General features: G+C 44.9%; 1 pseudogene across 1 annotated transcript; it reads left to right on the forward strand.

Moving 5' to 3' along the window:
- The first annotated feature begins 3,730 nt into the window (after positions 1 to 3,730).
- LOC310791179 (cytochrome P450 2F2 pseudogene) lies at positions 3,731 to 5,215 on the forward strand (annotated as a pseudogene). The gene has a single exon. The product of its transcript is annotated as a cytochrome P450 2F2 pseudogene (transcript).
- The last annotated feature ends 3,569 nt before the right edge of the window (positions 5,216 to 8,784 follow it).

Below are 8,784 nucleotides of genomic sequence, written 5' to 3' on the forward strand. Positions count from 1 at the left end.
TCTCTGAAATATTAGGGGAGGTCCGGACCTCCCCGTCCTCATAGCTAGATACGGCCATGGCTGAGCGAGGCGGCGTGCAGCGTGTCGGTGGAGCTAACCTCTCCCAGCCCCCACGCCAAACCTAACCTCCCCCAGACCCTAACCCAAAACCTAACCTCTCCCACCCCCCACGCCTAAACCTAAGGTCGGCATTGCGGGTGGTCGGCATAGCGGGTGGACACCGTCTCCTGCCCTCCTCCCAATGTTGTTTACACCTAACATCCACTGGGTGGTGGTGCTATATACGGGAGCGTACCTATGTTCCCCGGGTCCTATATTCCCCGGGTCCTATGTTCCCCGTTTTTGTGGGACCGGGGAACATAGAACCCTTTCTATGAAAAAGGGTCCTATGTTCCCCGCTTTTCCCAAATAGGGTCTTATGTTCCCCGCTATGTTCCCTGGTCCGATGTTTCTCCCGAAATGCCAAAAACAGCCTACCTCATATGATCGCGTGATTCAATCAATGCATATGGGCGCAGACAACACTCTCCGTAACATTTGGAAAGGGCCTGCCGACTAGGTCATTTTTTTTTTTTTTTTTTAAGTTATAATTTACTGCGGTCAAAAAAACGTTTTCTCCTGCAGCGCAGGGAGAGACAAAAGATCCAGACACCTGAGTCGGGGCGGACATTAAATCATATGTTACCCTGCTGCAAGTAAACATTATTATTCTAAGAAATAGTATTTTTCTCCTCTTAGCCTACATGTGTTAATGCTTGTAAGGCCCGCTGTTGCGGGCATGTAGGCTATGTTAAAGCATACAATGTCAAGCTTTATTGGGTTTAAAGGCCCGCTCATGTGCTCCGCCCCATAGAGGCATGTCGTAATAGGGATGAAGGCGCAGACAACACTCACATAATATTTAAAAAAGGCCTGGTAATCCCCGAGACAGAACTCAAAAATGATGGTGGGAAAAAAATGACCTAGTCGGCAGGCCCTTTCCAAATGTTACGGAGAGTGTTGTCTTTTGATTGAATCACGCGATCATATGAGGTAGGCTGTTTTTGGCATTTCGGGAGACACATCGGACCAGGGAACATAGCGGGGAACATAGGACCCTTTTTCATAGAAAGGGTTCTATGTTCCCCGGTCCCACAAAAACGGGGAACATAGGACCCGGGGAACATAGGACCCGGGGAACATAGGGATGACCCCCTATATACTACCACCCATAACAGTGACATGCATCACAATAAAAAGTTAACATGGAGAATATCAGCAACATGAATAATGAAAGGTAATATTACTTAATAAGCACAAGAGGGCAGGCCATTCGCACTCGTGAACAATATAGCTCTGGGTCAATGGGTCCAACTAGTGGGTTCAACTAGTTGTAGGTCACGTGGCTAGATGGTCGGAAATGATTCGGTACAGCGCAGCCATTTTCACTACCTAGTAGCCAGCTTCCGCTAGCTTTTCAAAATAAAACAATTTAATGGCTTCTGTGTGCTTTAGACTTATGTAGAATGCTTTTTATCTTGGAAATCCGACCGGAAGTTGTATTGCTCTCTGAATGCATTCACTGCCATTGACCACTACATGGTACTTATGTAGAGATTTCTTATTTCTCTCTTCTTGGATGCACTGAAGTCATGTGTCCACTCACAGAGTTGGAGATGCACCAGTCTTATCAGCGGTCAGCGCCCACACGTTCAGCTCATCCACTGACTGGACGTCCTCCAGCTTCAGGAGGTCCTCCTCGATCCGCTGAATGTCCAGGTGCCTTGGAGTTCCTGACACAGCAAGAAATCCACCACCATTAGACTGCACACACGTAGACTGTCCACTAGGGCTGTCCCAAATACCATTTTTGAGCTTCGAAGCGACAAGTATTTGAATATATTCGAAGAAGCACTATGAGAATAATAATTGATGATGATACATAATGAATACTGTTGGATTATTATTTAAAAATAAATGTAAGGGGGCACGGTGGTGCAGTGGTAGCATTGTCGCCTCTGCTGGACTATAGCCTACCTCCTTTAGGGCCTCATTCATCTGGTCTCACTCCACAGCCTTGCATGACCTGATTATACCGGAATGAGCAGAAATCCACAAGACATCTCCAATAATATCTGAATAGGGCTGCCACTTTAAAGTCAAAAGTCTAATTTAACGTTCAAACTTGCATATCAACATGAGTTTGGGAAATTAACAGGGAAATAACATTTTCCACACAAATAAATAAATACAAAAAAGGCGGTGTTAGCCTGGCAAGGTGATGTCCTGACCACTGAAACACAAAGACATGGCGTGGGCGTGTTATGTGTGTTGCCACACCTGCACTTTCACAGAAACATGATTCTACTCCCCCCCCCCCCCCCCCCCCACAAACACGCACGCACGCACGCACGCACGCACTCACTCACTCACTCACTCACTCACTCACTCACTCACACACACACACACACACACACACACACACACACACACACACACACACACACACACACACACACACACACACTGAGGTAGTCGAGAAACTGAGCTCCCCCTACTGTACATCAGGGGTGTCAAACATGCGGCCCGGGGGCCAGATCCGGCCCCACAAAGGGTCCAATCCGGCCCAAAGGATGACTTTGCAAAGTGTGAAAATTGCACTGAGAAGTCCTTCAATCCAATGTGATGAACTTGTGAAGGCTAATGGCCTAAACATGGTCGTCCGTCAGAGCCTTGCCCCGCCCTCCCCGTATGACGGCGGGTGGAGCGCCGTCCTACGGGGAGGGGGCGCCGTCGGCTGACGGGGGCTGCTCCAAAATGTGACTCAGCGCCGACGATACGTGCGTGACGACAGCTGCACGAGAGTTGTGACTGGCCGTTGCCTTGGCTCATCGTCGTAAAGTCGCCTTTCAAAGCATGACGTTAGATTATAACGAACTAGTTGTGTGGCTTAGCCTTCCCAAATGTTGAGGGTCGTTTTTTAGAATTTAATACATAGAATTGGGAACGTTACATTCAATTTCATTCAGACTGCCTGGCACACAATCTCCGCCATTTTCACACGGAGCTCCCACAGGAGGAGGGAGGGTGGGGGGAGGGAGGGCGTAGTGGCGTCCGAGCATGTAGGGCTCGCTGGCGCCGCCAGACGGCTCCAATTCGAGGCGGACGGACGACCATGTTTAGGCCTTAAGAGGTAGCAGGTTTCAGGAGCAAGTTAAATATTAAGTTGCCTATTCATGTTATCTGTTATGTTATATGTTATTCATCACTAAATAGTCAGCTATTTTCATCACCTTTGCTTGACTATAGAGAATTGCACAGTTGCCATCAATTGTAATCAGAGGTGTAGTGATAAATACAGAGGTGGGTAAACTATCCAAGCTGAGTAGTTTAACCACCTTGTTTGCCCTCATTGATTGATACAGTTGATCTGAAAATAGGTGAGTAAATTATCTGCCTCATTTCAAAGGGGCGGGTAAATTGTGTTTACTTGAGTTTATCCTCCACTACACCCCTGATTGTAATGCACAGTACAGACAGTAGATAATGTGCTTGATGGTAGCTGAGATAACCTACGTGTTGTAGGGTCCATACTTTCCATCCAAGAATGGTCACTCATGACCAGGACAATCCAAAGGTTGTGTGTGATTATGAAGCTAATGTGATCAATGTGTCAGAGAGGCAGAGTATATATATTTATATGCATGGAAGTGTGGGAGCAACACACAACTAAATCAGTCACCATTCAATCATGCTTGGATCTCTGGTTCTAGTCTGGGTGGCTGTATTTCTTCTCCTGTTCCTCTTTCAGAACCGTAGGACTAAAAACTTCCCTCCAGGCCCGCGACCCATCCCCATCCTAGGAAACCTGCTGCAGCTCAGTCTGGAGAGTCCCATTGCAGATCTGGAGAGGCTGGCCAAACAATATGGTAACGTCTACAGTCTGTTCTTATTCGGCTCCAGACCAGTGGTCATCCTCAATGGTCTGCAGGCCATAAAATAAGCTCTGGTCACCAAGGCGGCAGACTTCTCTGGAAGAGCACAAGACCTCATGGGCAATCATGCCCTACAACGGAAAGCTCATGCTCCAGGAATCGTTCTAGCAGATTATGGGCCTTGTTGGAGGGAGCAACGACGCTTTGGTCTGATGACCCTGAGAAACTTTGGTCTGGGGAAGAAGTCCATGGAGGAGAGGATTCTGAGAGAGATACAACGCCTGATGAAGGTCCTGGAGGAGAGTGTTGGTAAAACCATGAATATTCAAATATTGTTCCATAAGGTAGCTTCTAACATCATCTGCCAAGTCCTGTTTGATACCCAGTATGACTATGACCATGAGTTCCTCAAGCTGTTTATTGGCATTTTCAAAGACATCTCCAAGATAGTGCGGTCGTACTGGGGGATGATTTATGACTCTATTCCAATGGTGCGCAAGCTGCCATTACCCTTCCAGAAAGCCTTCAAGCTTTTTAAGATTGCCCAGGAAAAAAACATGGAGCTGGTGGCTGAGAAGAAAAAGACCAGGGTTCCTGGTAAACCACGACATTTCATAGACTGCTACCTGGATGAACTGGAAAAGAGAGAAGATGACGGCTCATTATTTTCAGAAGATCAACTTTATTCATATCTTCTGGATCTTAACGCTGCTGGGACTGACTCCACCGCCAACACCCTGCTCACTGCCTTCCTCTACCTGTCGACACATCCACAGATACAGGAGCGTTGCCAGCAGGAAATAGACAAGGTTTTGGATGGCAAGGCTCAAGCCACTTTTGAAGACAGACACCAGTTGCCCTACATGCAGGCTGTGATCCATGAGGTCCAAAGGGTAGCTGACACCCTTCCTCTCAGTATCTTCCACCGCACCACTAACGACACAGAGCTCATGGGATACTCCATACCCAAGGGAACCGTTGTCATTCCAAACCTGTCCTCGGTGCTGCATGAGGAGGGACAGTGGAAATTCCCACACGAATTCAACCCTGAAAACTTCCTCAATGACCAGAGAGAGTTTGTCAAGCCAGATGCCTTCATGCCTTTCTCTGCAGGTCCACGTATGTGTCTTGGAGAAGGCCTCGCTCGTATGGAGCTCTTCCTGATCCTGGTGTCTCTGCTGAGGAGGTTCCAGTTCACCTGGCCAGAGGATGCAGGACAACCCGACTACACACCGATCTATGGGTTGACCCACACCCCCAAACCCTACGCCATGGTGGTCCGATTCAGAGAGACCGGATAACAGTTTTACAGAGTAAAGCTACTTATTATTATTCAGTGACTACTTTCCCCCCAACTTTGTTTATTGTTTATTTGCACAGAGAAAAAAAAAAGAATAACAGATAGTACAAGTATCTTAATACAAAGAAATTGTGCAGGTGAGGGAAAGAAACCCGGAAGGGCTTATAGAGTCTCACCTTATTTAAAAACAAATTAAAGACTAATAATGAAAAAAACACACAATCAGGACAATATATTTAAAACAATAACTTTTATAACTTGCAAAGCAAACAAGTAAAAGCACCCAATGAATGTTTGTGGAAGATCGACATTGCTGACTAATCTAAAGTTGCTCTTTTAGATTTTACATGTTTTACTGCATCTTTGTGCACGAGCTTCTCAAGTGTATTTTGTGACGTTTATGACTCATATGTAATAAATGGAATTGAAGACTGAAAAAAAAAGGTCTGATTCTCATTGAGTGTGGTTCAGTTTGTGTGGTCTCAGTGCTGATGAATGAAGCCAAATCATGCTATTAAGAAAACACCCAATCACTTCTTGTATCTTTTTCATTGATCACACCCTCTCCTCTCTCTAGTCTGCCTGGCAACCATTAGAAGATAAAATGTCGATGATCTTTAGCAATACACACAACCAGGGATATAAAAACAATGTAATACAATTTGTCTGGTTATTTTTCTCCCCACAATAGTTTGAGTTTTATGTTACTGATACTTTCATTCATTGAAATACTTTTCTATTAAAAGGTGCAGTCTGTTCCAATTTACATTTTAGTCCCCCCCCCCCCCACACACACACATCATGCTTCAGTCTAGTCTTTCTTTGCATTATGCACTAATACTAAATACTAAATAGCTATTGTTAACCAGGTCAACTATGGTTATCAATAAATTTACACTGAAATTGTGACTATGCAATTTTCTAATTTCAGGATATTTGATGCAGCTGGGTTATTTTAAATGGAAAAGATACAGATGCCGCACAGCGGGTGAGCCTAGGAATAGAGCGTGCGAGATGCTTAGTATTACAACATCGCTTAACCCATTGATACCTGATGCAACATTTGTGGGTGTATCCCTTTAAGACCGTGAACCTTAAAGGGATACGCACACAAATGAGGGATATACATGCAAATGCTGCATCAGGTATCAATAGGTTAAAAGCAGTGGTTCTCAACCTGTGGTGCGGGTACCACAGCAACATAAATGGCTACTACACCACAGTAAGCAAGTCTGCTAATCCATTAGCCTACAAATTCACTGAGTGTTCAATTTGATTTCCAATGTTTTTATTGATTCATTCTGGTTAAGAAAGTCTTGATAATGTGATTAGTCAAAGGAAGCATGATGGAGGCACTCTCACAACATAACAGTGGACGAAGAAACATGTACAACAGTGACTAATTCAGTGGAAAATAATCAGAAAATCAGTAAATAATTAGAGAAGAAGCTTTCAGTTTGGAATGTGCAAATGACTAGTTCAGAGTAGGGTTAGGGCAGGGATACTGTTCAGAGTAGGGTTAGGGCAGGGATACTGTTCAGAGTAGGGTTAGGGCAGGGATACTGTTCAGAGTAGGGTTAGGGCAGGGATACTGTTCAGAGTAGGGTTAGGGCAGGGATACTGTTCAGAGTAGGGTTAGGGCAGGGATACTGTTCAGAGTAGGGTTAGGGCACTGGGCAGGGATACTGTTCAGAGTAGGGTTAGGGCAGGGATACTGTTCAGAGTAGGGTTAGGGCAGGGATACTGTTCAGAGTAGGGTTAGGGCAGGGATACTGTTCAGAGTAGGGTTAGGGCACTGGGCAGGGATACTGTTCAGAGTAGGGTTAGGGCAGGGATACTGTTCAGAGTAGGGTTAGGGCACTGGGCAGGGATACTGTTCAGAGTAGGGTTAGGGCACTGGGCAGGGATACTGTTCAGAGTAGGGTTAGGGCACTGGGCAGGGATACTGTTCAGAGTAGGGTTAGGGCACTGGGCAGGGATACTGTTCAGAGTAGGGTTAGGGCACTGGGCAGGGATACTGTTCAGAGTAGGGTTAGGGCACTGGGCAGGGATACTGTTCAGAGTAGGGTTAGGGCACTGGGCAGGGATACTGTTCAGAGTAGGGTTAGGGCACTGGGCAGGGATACTGTTCAGAGTAGGGTTAGGGCACTAGGCAGGGATACTCAACTTGCTTTGCCCGGGGGCCACTTTTGCAAAATGACAGCAGGCCAGGGGCCAGTTAATAAACAAACATTAATATACATTTTTCTGTAGCAGATTGTAGGATTTTGAGGTGTCAGCCGGAGTTTAGTCTCACACTTTTTTGCATAGTTATGTACATATACTGTAAGTGGCTAGGCGGCAAGCAGACAGCCATATTTGACAATTTAGCTGGAGCTCAGTCAAACTGTATATAACAATAGTTTTCAGCGTGAATTAGAAAATGATCGGGGTGTCGTGGGCCGCATCTGGCCCCCGGGCCGCAAGTTGAGTATCACTGGGTTAGGGTTAGAGTAAGCCTCAAGTGGTTATAACACTAGTTCACAAATTAAATACAAAAACTAACCGTACCTCAAGTTGTCCAGAAATATGAGATGGTCAGAGAAACCAAAAGAATCAAACATTTTGTTACAAATGAGAACTGAGAGACCAGGTCCTGATTTACCTTGATCATTAATAACAGAACAATGGAACGGTTTTTAGACTGAAACCAACCAGGGCCGGAACTAACCTGACGCTGCCAGATGGGGGCGATATTGTTCCGGCAGCGTCAGGTTAGGCCTGAACACTTGACACAGACAAACAAGATAAACAACACTGCTACTGGCAAAGTTCAAAACTCCTTGTTCTTCGTGAAAACACTGCTTCTCAGAAACACTGAAAATCCTGTCCGATACAGTACCGATGTGTGTGATCTGAACACACTGATGTAGTAACGCAGCATACAGTTGAAACCACACTGAATCACTTCAGTCACGGTAGCATTTAACATTATCCAAAGTCACACTTTGATTGTCAGTTGCCCGCTCGCCCCCCCCCCCCCACAATAGATTACTGCTAAAGAATCATGTTAAAGTAAAACAAGTAATATTATTTTAAGTGTTCTTGGTCAATGTAGGGCTGGGCGATGATTCAATATGATCGTTTATCGTATTTCAATGGAATCATATTGTGACAATATGGTGATTCTGGGATATGGTGACAGCTGTCTAAATTGAAAACAGGCAAATTGGTGGGATTATTATTTGAGAATTCCAGTTTTGTTTGACGTCACACCTAACATTATCATTCGGTACAATTAGATATAGCCATATCGTGATATAAAAATCAATATAAAAAAACAGGGTTCATACAGGGCAATATTACTTCAAAGTCAAGGACTTTTTCCAGCACCATTCTTCTGTTAATATAGCAAGAAACATTTCCGTAAACCTTACTTACTGCATTTATATCACAGTTTCACATGCTTTTAAGTCATCTTTCCCAAAATATTAAGCACTTCCACAAATAATTTCCCCTTAATTTTCCAGGTATTCCAGTAGTTACATTATGAAAAGAATAAATTCAAAGACATTAAGGACCTCGTTCGAA

Source organism: Poromitra crassiceps (assembly GCF_964638095.1).
Source record: "Poromitra crassiceps genome assembly, chromosome: 16".
NCBI classification, from domain to species: Eukaryota; Metazoa; Chordata; class Actinopteri; order Beryciformes; family Melamphaidae; genus Poromitra; species Poromitra crassiceps.